Raw genomic sequence first — 12,636 nt, 5'->3', positions numbered from 1 at the left:
AGTCAGTGACAGTCCCCTTAGTCTCGGCCATCCCCATCGCCAATTCCAAGAAGGTGTTGGGTATTTGGGAGCCACGTGCCTGGGCATTTCCCGGGCACTGTGGGCACCAGACCTTGGGTCATCCTCTCCTCAACTCTGTGTCATGGTATCTTGGCCCTGTGGAACTCTGTTGTCCTTTCCTGGTGCTGGTCCTTTCAAACTCCAGCCGCCTCTGGAGCTGGTAAATGGAGTCCTTCCTCCCCCACTGCAGAACAGGCTCCCTGCACGACCTAGAGGATCAGTTCCCCATAGCAACAGCTAGTTATGAGAAGCCATAAACCTCTGCCTTCGTTTCTTCCTGCAAGCCCCATACTTCCACCTTGAAGGACTTCCAAGCCTCCCTTTCATAAGACCTTATGTAGATCTCTGGAACTAAGAACTTGCTCTCACACTCATTCTCTCTGAGCTTTCCCTGGGAAACTTCTAGAAAGTAGGCCTCCATCCATGTCCAGAAGACATTGTTCTATCTTCCTCAACAGCTATGCTCCTGGATACATCCATGTCCCTGGTTCCCCTGTGCCTTGCCCCCTTTGCAGATCAGGCTGGGTAGCCCTGCATGTCTTTGGAAAAGGTAGGCCATAGGGTAGGGTGGCCAAGGTCCAAAGGCTGCCTCACTTTCAAGGTGCCAGAGTCTCAAACACAGTCCCATCTTTCAAGCATGTGTGGGGCCTAGTGACCAGCACTCTCAAGAAGACATGGAGTTTAAGTGTTAGGAGACAGATAACTTTGTCCGATCCCTCTAGAGAGGGCCCTGGCCAATTCTTTGGCACTTGGGTGAAACTGGGCTAATATTACCTGGATCCCCTTCATTGGTAACCTCCCCACAAATCCACTGAAGCCACTTAGATATTGATTCACCTCTCTACTCACCCTCAACCCAAGGAGCCCCTGGGTGCTCTGTTCTGCTCCTATCTCAGCTACCCTTGGCCACATAGCATCCTCCTGGGTCCTTGCTGTCCTTTCCTTTGTTGGGTGTTAGCGCTTCCCTGCAAGCATCCCTCAAAGATAACTTTGACACAGAAATGACAGCAGACATGAATGGTGCAGAGTGTAGGCTAGTGTTTCAGCAATTGAGACATCTACAGGCCTAAGACCTCCTTCCCTAGACTTGCTGTCTTATAAGTGCATCAGGATATACATAGCCCCTTTTCCTGGGTTACCATCTCTTCCTCAGGCTGGGTACTCACTATGAGGGCTGTGCTTGGTCCCCTATGCTTAGTCCTGTGCCTGCAGAAAGGCTTGTAGCACTTGGCCTGTACCACTCTGCATTCTCTAAGCATCCACTCTGGAGTTCCAGAGAGGCAGGCTTTAGCTAGAGAGCCACAAGGGGCACTCTTGCTGCTGCTGCAGCAGCTTAGTCAGAGATGCTTATGGTACCAAGGGCTAGCCTGTGCCATCTTCTTCTGTGCTTCTGTCATTTTCCCGGCACACTGTGTAGGTCTGGCAGACAACACCAATGACTTAGAGAAACGCAGGCAGATCTATGGGCAGAACTTCATCCCTCCCAAGCAGCCCAAGACCTTCCTGCAGTTGGTATGGGAAACCCTGCAGGATGTGACTCTCATCATCCTGGAGGTGGCTGCCATCGTCTCCCTGGGCCTCTCCTTCTATGCACCACCTGGAGAGGAAAGTGAAGGTAAGGGGCGAGGCTCTGGGCTAGAAAGGGGGGTCCCAGCGCTTGGTTTCCATGACTTTACATCTCCTTCATGTTCTCCTCCATCCTTGGTCACAGCCTGTGGGAATGTATCTGGTGGGGCAGAGGACGAGGGAGAGGCTGAGGCTGGCTGGATCGAAGGGGCTGCCATCCTACTCTCTGTCATCTGTGTGGTGCTGGTCACGGCCTTTAATGACTGGAGTAAGGAAAAGCAGTTCCGAGGTCTTCAGAGCCGTATTGAGCAAGAGCAGAAGTTTACTGTCATCCGAAATGGTCCCTGTGGCAGCACTGGTGGTGGGGGACATTGCCCAGGTCAAATACGGTAAGTGTACCCATCTTCTTCTACCCTGCCAAGAAAGCCTGAATGCCATTTCTGAGAAGGGTGAGCCAAAGGAACCTCCCCAGCTTAGACTGTCTCCCCAGTAGTCTGTGTGTTTCCCCCTACAGGGGCCTGGGATTGGAGCATGCGGGGTGTGATTAGGGGCAGAAAAGAAATTTGAGGTACAACAGTACCCATAGGAAGCAAGCTGGCCTCAGCCTCTGGAGAGGTATTCTTCTACTACTATAGGATACAAGTGTTGTCCCTGTTATTTGAGAGCTGGACAACATGGTTAGATGTGGATGATCCCCCCCATACACACACACACACAAAAGAGGAGGCAGAAAGAAGAGAGACCCCCAGACCTCTCCCAGATGATAGGACCTCCCCTAGGAAAGGCAGGAAGAGGAAAGGGTAGGGAGGACCCATGGATCCATAGCCTTCAGTTCTGGCCTGGGCTGGCTTATAGGAGACCTTCTGCCTGCCGACGGTGTGCTAATCCAAGGCAATGACCTCAAGATCGATGAGAGCTCCCTGACGGGCGAGTCAGACCATGTGCGCAAGTCAGCAGACAAAGACCCTATGCTGCTCTCAGGTAAGGGTTACCTTCTCAGACAGCCCAGGTAAGGTTGCTTGAAAACCTGGCCCTAGCATCCCCAGGCAAGCCATCCTGGTGGACTTGCCTTAACTAAGAACTCCCTGAATAGCCCTTCTGAGAATGCTACCCACTGCCATGCCAGAGCAGGTCACTGGAGGCCTGGTGGTGTGGCTCCAGCCACAGGACAAAGAAATGATACTCCACTGTTCAAGAGGACCTTTGATATCATGAATGGGACATCCCAAGGGGAGGGCTTTCTGGGGTCAATAGTGTGCTCCATCTACATATAGACTCTGAAGATGACCCCATGTATGTTTTGTTCCTTTTCTAGAAGGTTCAAATTCAGCACACTTTTATCTTAATGGGAAATGTAATATGAAACCGAACAGAAAAACCAGAGGTCCCCTGGTGGGCCCCGTAATGGCTCAGACTGTGCTTCTGACAAAGACCCGCCAGTCTGTGGTACTTTGGCTCATTCCCACTACAGCAAGCCTATAAACAGGCTGCAGTCTAGATGAAGGGGTCAACAGCTGCAGTGACTTCTGCAAGAGAAGTACCTGCTTCAGGGAAACCCTAAGAGCCAGCATATGGGTGCTGAGCGTGTCCTACCAGGTTGTCTTAGTTCCTCTATGTTTCTGTGCCAGGCACTCATGTCATGGAAGGTTCTGGAAGAATGGTGGTAACAGCTGTTGGCGTGAACTCCCAGACAGGCATCATCTTTACATTGCTTGGAGCTGGTGGAGAGGAGGAGGAGAAGAAAGACAAGAAAGGTAAGGCAGCCATGATTCCAATGTCCAGAGATGATGAGACAGCTTCCTTTTATGTTAATGTCCTTGCTTCTTCATCTGCCTGCTGGCCAATCCTGGCTCCAGGGAGATGGGTGGGAAGCCACCACCTTCTTCTAATTCTTCTTGAAGATCCTTCTGGTATTTTTTCTAAGAGTCAGCAGGTCAATAATCCTTGTGTAGGGGGCAACTTTCCTTAGACGGCTAATCTATGATGGCTTTGGTACATCTGTCCCTGGGGTAAAGTGTGCTCACAGAAATGTAACCTCTTATCTCAACTTTGAAAGGTACTGCTGGGATCTTCAAGCTCACCCTCAAAGTACTCAACTTCCATAGGGAAGATTCGGGGGTGCTCACAAAATCTAAAGTGGAAGTCTTCTGAGCAGATAGGGATAGGTCTCAAAATAACAGCCAGGGCCAGGGGATGCCGGATGGGGTGGGCAAGGTAGGCTCTTTAGAAAGTGGTAGCCCTGTCTCTGAGGATAGCAATGGATAGAAACAGAAGATTTTGGAGAGTCCAGCTTCCTTATGACCCCGAGATCCCTGGCCGAAAGCTACTATACCACCCCTTCCAGCCATGGCACTCAAAACCATGGAGTTACAGAGCTTCCCCTTGTCAGACCCTGCTCCTCTGTGACTCAGGCACACACCCTAGCTCTGGTGAGCAGTCTGCCCTTGGTTCTTTTCCACAGCCCCAGGTGACTATGGAGCAGATACTTCCAGATGCATGCCCGCCCGTCTTAGAGGACCTGGAGCCACAGTCTATACAGGGACAGACCAGCATGAGGAAGGACAAGTTAATAGTCCTGGCCTTAGGCTACTTCTTGAGGTCCCCTGTCCCTGGGAGCCTGGAGAAATGACTGTCAGGGCTACAATCACTGAGAAGCTTCTATTATCCTTATTCCCTGGCAGCCTGGTCCTGTGCCTCCCTGTATGGGCACCTCCCTGATGTTGACAGGCCAGGTCTTCTGCCACCTGCACCAAGTCCCCAATCTCCACTGAGCCCCTCCCAGTGTTATCCCACAACTTTAATGTGTGCTCCAGGAATACAAAGACAAATGATAGGTTAGTTTGAGTCCCCAGGCATGATGACCTTACCTAGTGTCTTCTTGGTTCTGTTAGGTTGACAGGACACGCCTTCCACATAAATCCCTTTAGGAAATCCACTCCCTCCCCTTGAAGCCAATGGTCTCTCCCTTGAGCTGCTATCACCTGCACTTTCCTGGTGTCCCTGGTGGCTCCTTTCCAAGCTCCTAGCCTCCTGTTCTATCTCTTAGATAGTCTTCACAGCTTGGGCCTAGGCCACTCCCACCTCATTGAACTTGATCTTCTTCATCCAGACCCTCCAAGACAAGCTGCATGCACTTCACCAACACTGCTTGGCTGTGAGACTTAGGGAACTGGAGTGGGCCAGCTTCCTGGAGAAGTACCCTGAGGGGCTCTGAGGAATAGCATCTATCTTGGCCAGTGCCCTCATCTTACTCTTGTGGTTCTGTCAACCCACTGGGCATGCTCTGAAGCTGTTCCTTGTCAACCTGCCACCCTTACATTCTATTGCTATCTTTTCTCATGACTCCTATATGCCCTTTTCTTCCTGAGTCCCTCCCTCGCCTCCTGTGCTCTGCTTTACTCCAGGCTACCTCTTCTAGTCATGTTCACTTTGCTTCCTAGCACCAGTATTGGGAAGTTCACAACCCCCTGCAACTCCAGCTCCAGAGGCCCCAAATGTCCTTTCCTGGCCTCCATTGTCACAGACACACACACAAATAAAAGAGACATAGGCCCACGCATGCACTCACACATGCATGACACACACACACACACACACACACACACACACACAAATAAAAGAAGTCTCTTTCACCTCTAAACTACCCCTAACCCACACAGGGGCCCTGGGCAAAGAGGGTCCAATATATGATCTGCTTATGGTTGAAGATGTCTCTCTCATTCTTGGGACCCCAGATTGTGGTTCCATTGCCTAGAAGCTACCCGATACTCTGTCTTTTGATTCCCCAGTGACATGAGCTACTGGGTAGAAAATGATCCTGTGCTGGAAGATTCCTCCCTAAATGGGGACCAGTGAAGATGTGGCTCCCAGATAAACTCCTCTAACTGCTGTAGTAATACGAGCAGCGGGGCTGCATCCCCAGCACCCCGGCCACCTGGCTAGCTTATACCCTGAAATAATTACACGGACACTGTATTCTTTTAAACACTGCTTGGCCCATTTCTATCTAATCTCTTCTAGGCTAATTCTCACATATTAATTTAGCCCATTTCTAATCATCTGCATAGCACCACTAGATGCACTTACCGGGAAGATTCTAGCCTACGTTCATCCTGGGTCGGAGCTTCATCGCGTGTGCCCCAGAGAGCAGAGCTGTCAAGTCTGAGCTCACTTCCTCTTCCTCCCAGCATTCTGTTCTGTTTGCTCCTCCCACCTATGTTTTAACCTATGAGGGCCAAGCAGTTTCTTTATTGCTTAACCAATGAAATCAACAGATTGGTATATGACACTCCCACATCAAACTGCCACCTGGGCTGTGCAACCCTCAGAAAGAGTGACTGGCACTATGGGCTGTACCCAACCTAAGGCTTCAGACAGAGCCACCTGGAGTCTAGTATTTGCACCTTCTCCCTAGTGCTGACCTCCTTTTCACACCACTTAGACCTCCTTTTCACAGTGGCTCTGGACCTACAGTTTGGATGTGCCCACCAGGGCCCTAAAACAGACAGAACCCTGTCCCTTTAAAGGACACACATCTAGTAGTGGCCTCAGAGAAGAGTACAGGGGTTGGGTTGGTTCAGGGCTTGGGAGTTACCTCCTGTTGGGTCTGAAAGATCAGATATCTAAGGGAAGTACATACCTTAAGGCAGCGGGCCTTCCAGAAACTGTCAACAGCTACTTCACCTGACCCAGAAACTGCCCAGGACTGGCTTTAGAGACTCACTGTGGAGCGGAGGTCAAGGCCCAGTGGGAAACACTGGGTAGGAGCTTGGCCCAGGAAGCCCAGAGTATATGCAGTTAACATGTTCTGGGAGGTACTGACAGATTGCTCCTAGAAAGAATAGATCATCAAGAAAGCCCATCCATAGGTAAGGTAATGGCTTGCAGCAATCAGGCCTTTCCTTTCCCTCCTCTACCCCATGGAGCTGCAAACTGCTATATGTGCCCAAGTTCTTCCTGCTCTCCTGTGCTTCTGTGTATGTCATGACCACATGGGTGTTCTCAAGTCTCTCCGTGTCTGTCATTCCTCTTCCATTGTAGGCAAGCAGCAGGATGGGGCGATGGACAGTAGCCAAACCAGAGGTAACGTGCGTGCATGGCTCAGGGCTGCTGAGGAGCTTGTGGGGAGGAGGGAGAGAAGGGGGAATGGGGAGGGACCACCTACTGCCAAGGAAGAAGCAGCACCTAAAGACAGGTGAGTGGGCCCCAAAGTCCCATCCTGGCTTGGCAGTGAAGGGGATACTCTTGGAGGATGCTCCAGTTTCTACCAGACACTGCTTCCATGAAGCCTAGATGAGCCACCTGGAAAACGACTGGTCAGTGCCAAGGCCACCAGCATGGCTTGAACTTGTCCATGTATGAGAATTCCCCATAGACACCTGAGACCACTTTGGCCAGATAAGGAAACCAAGACATAGAGAGGGTAACTTGTCAAAATCCCTAGGTGACAGTCCTCTGAGTTTCCCAGGTAAGAGGAGTTAGCCAAAGCCTGGAAGATAAGCGAGATTGCTAGGGCTTTGTGGACTAGGAGGCATCTGGCTCTGGCCCTTGCTTGGTGGGATAACAGAAGGTAGGGACTCAAGGCTAGAGTGACCCAGCTAGGCAGGGTCTGGCATGTCCTGAAGGCTGCTAGGAGGAAAGAGCTATGGTAAGTAGTCTCGAACTGCCAGGTGAGGTGAAGGGATGCAGAATAAGAGGAAGACAAACTGAAGCCGTGTGGTGGCAGTGCACACCTAAAATCCAGCACTTGAGAGGCTGAGACAGGTAGATCTCTGTGAGTTTAAAGCCAGCCTGGTCTACAAAGTGAGTTCCAAGACAGGCTCCAAAGCTACAGAGAAACCTTGTCTCAAAAAAAGAAAAATAAAACAAAAAAGTGTAGAGTTGTGCTATGATAGCCATGGTCACCTTTAGCTGGGTGGTGGTGGCGCACACCTTTAATCCCAACACTCGGGAGACAGAGGCAGGCAGATTTCTGCTCTACAGAGCTAGTTCCAGGACAGCCAGAACTGCTACACAGAGAAACTCTGTCTAGAAAAACTAAAATAAAGAAAGGAAGGAAGGAAGGAAGGAAGGGAAGGAGCAAAGAAAGGAAGGAAGGAAGGAAGAAAGGAGGGAAGGAAGGAAGAAGACAAAAACAAAAACAAAATGGGGGACACCCCTACAACTGCTAGGTCAGGCAGCCCCTTCCTTAGGAAGAGTGGAGGAGGCAGGTGGAGTGGACATGGTTATTTTTGGCAATGTAGCTGGAGAGTTTCGAGCCCAAGGACTGTGTAAAACTTGACAAAGAGAGAGAGATGAGGAATCCATGTCACCACCACAAAGGCAGCAAGAATAAAAACTAAGGGGCCTATCAAGGTGAAGTGGAGCCACGTGATCTAAGAGGGAGGTAGGGAAATATCAGGAGGAACAGAACAGGTTTGCCCACAGAGGAGGCGAGCTGGGCAGGGTTGTCTAGGCTAAAAGGAGCATACACTAGGGCCCCTTAGTGATCTTGAGGGGAAAGTAGAAGTGGCTTGGATATCTGTGGGCAAATGAGTCAGATTTTGGTTCCAGAACATTCCTTGGACCAACCACAGGACTTCTTTCAGGTATTGAGCTTTGGGACATTACTGGACTGACCACCTTGTCTGTCACAAGTTCCTTATGCTAGTGTCTGTCCACCCTTCCCATAAAAGAACCATCTCTCTGTCCCACCTAGGACAATGCTGCAACTGCCTGCCTACCTCAGGAGGGCCTGGGCTTAGGATGCAACAGAAGCCTACAGATTCCCTTTGCAAAACTTGAAGTTAAAAGTGCTCCATTGAATCCCATATGATGAGACATGTCTTTCCTTGTGATAACCCTCTATAGCCCCTTTACCCTTGATAGGCCCTAACTTCAGCCAAGGGTTTCCTCTATGTACAGCTAAGAAGCAGGATGGGGCTGTTGCCATGGAAATGCAGCCCCTGAAGAGTGCTGAGGGTGGGGAAATGGAGGAGCGAGAAAAGAAGAAAGCCAACGTACCCAAGAAGGAGAAGTCAGTTCTGCAAGGAAAGCTCACAAAACTCGCTGTGCAGATTGGGAAAGCAGGTATGTTCAAGCCAGAGATGGCATGCCAGGAGCCTGGGGGACACTGGGCTCCTGGAAGGAATATGACTTCCAGATGCTGTGAGTGCAAAGGACAGTATATTGTCCTGGCTCTAGGAAAGCTCGCGTACAGAGAAATGGATAGTATTCCAGAAGAATGTCATATACTGGTGGGCCAGAGGTGCAGGCCAGAGCCAACCATGACTGCCAAGGTCTGGCTTAGCACCCTCCACCCCAATAAGGCCTAAGTCACACACTCATGTATTACCTAGCAAATCCCCTGATTCAAGGTTTCTGGCCACATCATAGTCAACAGGTAGCCAACTTCACCGAGAGCCTGCTGGCCAGAGCCCCAAAATATGAGGGTGGCTAGTACCTCACAGATGTACCTTTCATACCCTTAGCTTTCTGTTCTTTACCCCACACTGTCCTGGGGAACTAGAGCAAAGGCTACCCTAGGACCTCTCATTCCATGGAGTCATCCTTCAAGCTGTTTATCCCAAAAGGTACCCCAAATCCATCAAGCCCTTACAACGGCCCTGACTGGGCTCAGGCCAGCCATGGCTACCTTGCCCTGAACTTTTCTTCCTTCTCTCCTCTCACCTCTTGTGGCCCCTCTCCATCATGGCTGGACAGGGTTGGTGATGTCTGCCATCACTGTCATCATCCTGGTCCTCTAATTTGTGATTGAGACCTTCGTCGTGGATGGCCGGGTGTGGCTGGCAGAGTGCACACCTGTCTATGTGCAGTACTTTGTGAAGTTCTTCATTATCGGAGTCACTGTGCTGGTTGTGGCTGTCCCTGAGGGCCTGCCTCTTGCTGTCACTATCTCCTTGGCTTACTCTGTCAAGGTAATAATACTACTACTTACAACTAATTCCATCACAACAGACCCCAAAACTAGAGTGGGATGTCATCAAAGCACCTTAGGTGTAGTGGGGACTAAAGAAGGCTAGGGATGCTAAAGGAAGAAAGGATACTGGCTGAGATGAACTTTGATAATACATCCTAACAGACAGTCCCACTGTGACCACCCATCCCTTGGACACAGTGAAGGGAGCTAGAAAAGAAGCTGATGTCGAGAGAGACCTCACAGGGAGATTCAGAGGATCCAAGACAAAAAAGAACTAGTGCTGCTTGTAGAGACAGAGACAGAGAGGCAGAGCCTCAGAAAAGGCTTTGGGCCACTGAGAAGCAGTTGGAGAGTAAAGAAGAACCAGGGGAGTGTGGAGGAGCACAGATATAGGAGCCAATTGACGAGGGAGCTCTGGCAGAAAGCGTCCAAGTCATTCATACAGAGAGTAGCTTCTTGGAAGCTCACTGTTCCCCATCTGATGACAGCCCTTGCATCTTACTCTCTGTTTGATTGCCACCCATCCCAGAGATGACCAAGGTCACCAAATGGACTGTTAGTATCACTCGCATTGCCTTTATCCTTATAAGTAAACAACTAAGTACCCCCCCACACACACTCCATCTTTGCTCTTTACAGAAAATGATGAAGGACAACAACCTGGTACACCACCTGGATGCCTGTGAGACCATGGGCAATGCCACAGCCATCTGTTCTGACAAGACAGGCACACTTACCACCAACCGCATGACCGTGGTCCAGTCCTACCTAGGAGACACCCACTACAAAGAGATTCCAGCTCCCAGCGCCCTGACCCCCAAGATCCTTGACCTTCTGGTTCATGCCATCTCCATCAACAGTGCCTATACCACCAAAATACTAGTAAGCAAGGCTAGGAGGGCAGATGAGAGAAGGGGGCAGGACTGGTGCATGAGCTTCTTGAAGAGACTCACTGGGCTTACTTATAAATCTTGGGGTGCTGAGAAAGTAACTAAGTGGTATTGGTAAAGAATTTGCCTAGTGTACATGAAGTTTGCCCAAAATGGTTTGCCCCATCATACTATAAAAAGAAACACAGAACAGGGGAGAACAGGTGGACTTTTTCATCAGGACCATTGGCTCCTCAATAATGGCATGAAGATTCATTATTAATTATGAAAGCTCAGCTGATAGATTAAGCCTGTTTCTAACTATCTCTTACAACTTAAATTAACCCATTTCTATTAATTTACTTTCTGACTAATGGCTTTATTACCCCTTCTCTGTAGTGCACATCCTGCTTGTTCTGCATCCCTGGCATCTCTACCTTCTTCTTCCCAGTATCCTCTCTGCCTAGAAATCCTGCCTAACTATTGGCCATTTAGTTTTCTTATTAAATCAATCAGAGTCACACATCTTTATAGTGTACAAAAAGAATATTCTGCAACAGAAATGTAAAAAAACAAGGTTAAGGAGATATACCAGTCATTAAATTGCTTGCCTTACAAGCATGAAGACTTGAATTTACTTACCAGAACCTATTTAAAAAAAAACTAGGCAGAAGTCTGCTTGTACTTCCAGCACTGGGGAGGCAGAGACAGGCAGATATCAGGGGCTCCAGGTTAGTGACAGACCCCATCTCAACAAAACAAGAAAAATTACAGACTTTCAAGAGGAACCTTTAGGGTGCTGGTTGCCTTTGTCCCTGTCCTCCTGTCCTTGGCATTACAGAGTGCTCTTGATATTGAGTGAGATAGGTTGTTCTAGAAGTCCTTTCAAAGCATGCTAAATGATGGAAAACCTACCTATAAAGGGCCACTTTGCAGTCAAGTCATGGCCTGTGTAGTCAACAAGGGCCTTACTCTGTTCCACGCCTCTGCCTCCTAGCTACATGATGATCAAAGCCAAATGGGAACCTTTGCTTTGGGGATGGAACAGAGGGTGCTCTGGGCCCTGATGCCAAGCTGACTGTCCTTTCCTACAGCCTCCAGAGAAGGAAGGCGCTCTCCCATGCCAAGTGGGCAACAAAACAGAGTGTGCTCTGTTGGGCTTCGTCCTGGACCTGAAACGAGACCTTCAACCTGTACGGGAGCAGATTCCAGAAGATAAGCTTTACAAAGTATACACCTTCAACTCAGTCCACAAGTCCATGAGCACGGTTATCCGCATGCCTGATGGTGGCTTCCGCCTCTTCAGCAAGGGAGCCTCAGAGATCCTGCTCAAAAAGTAAGTGGGTAACAGGAAGGAGACAGAGGCTGGGTGGCTGAAAGCTAAAAGGGCACAAAATTTCTTGTTTTATTCTTATGATAAATAGAGCTAACACAATATTGACCATGTTAGCCACTTTAAAGTATACAGTTCAGTAGCATTAAGTATACTCCTAATGTTTGCAGTCATCACCTGTAGGCGGAGGCTGTTCATTTGTTCCCAGACACCCAGACCTGAAATAATCACAGAGAGACTATATTAATTGCAATACTGTTTGGCCAATAGCTTAAGTATATTTCTAGCTATCTCTTACATCTTAAATTAACCTGTTTCTATTTTATATTTTACAACAAGGTTGAGGCCTACTGGTAAAGTTCTGGCATCTGTGTCCTTCGGTGACTACATGGCATCTCCTTGACTCCACCTACTTTCTATAACCCTGTTTGAATTTCTCACCTGGCTTTACTCTGTTAAGCCATTGGCTGAAGGCAGCTTTTTTATTAACCAATGGCAATAAAACACATTCACAGCATACAGATGGGAATCCTACATCATTATCACCACTATGGAACTCCAAAAGAGCTCCATTACCCCCAAAAGAAACACGAGGCCCCACTAAGGAGATTTTCCTGCCCCCTCTCTACCTCTGAAAACTTCTGGTCTGTCCTTGTGGTTTCACCTATCCCAGAGACTTCATAAAAGTGGAATTCTGTACTTTGTACCTTTTGTGTCTAGCTTCTATCATAGTTCATAATGTCCTCAAAGTTCCTTTATCAGAACTCCACTCCCATTTGAAGGCTGAGCAACCTTCCATTGTATGGATGACACCACATTTGGTTCAGCCATTCGTCTATTGTCAGACACCCAGATTCTCTCTACATTTGGGCTCTTGTCATTCAAGCACG

At 49.0% G+C, this 12,636-nt stretch overlaps 1 pseudogene; it reads left to right on the top strand.

Annotated features, from left to right (window-relative positions):
• The window catches only part of LOC121440473, a 60,581-nt pseudogene that overhangs the window by 24,414 nt on the left and 23,531 nt on the right, over positions 1 to 12,636 (top strand).

This window comes from Microtus oregoni, unplaced genomic scaffold (genome assembly GCF_018167655.1).
Source record: "Microtus oregoni isolate MIOR12 unplaced genomic scaffold, Mior012 000067F_ref0000223, whole genome shotgun sequence".
Taxonomy (NCBI): domain Eukaryota; kingdom Metazoa; phylum Chordata; class Mammalia; order Rodentia; family Cricetidae; genus Microtus; species Microtus oregoni.
The sequence above is the reverse complement of the archived record's forward strand: the minus strand, read 5'-3'. Positions and strand labels throughout refer to the sequence as shown.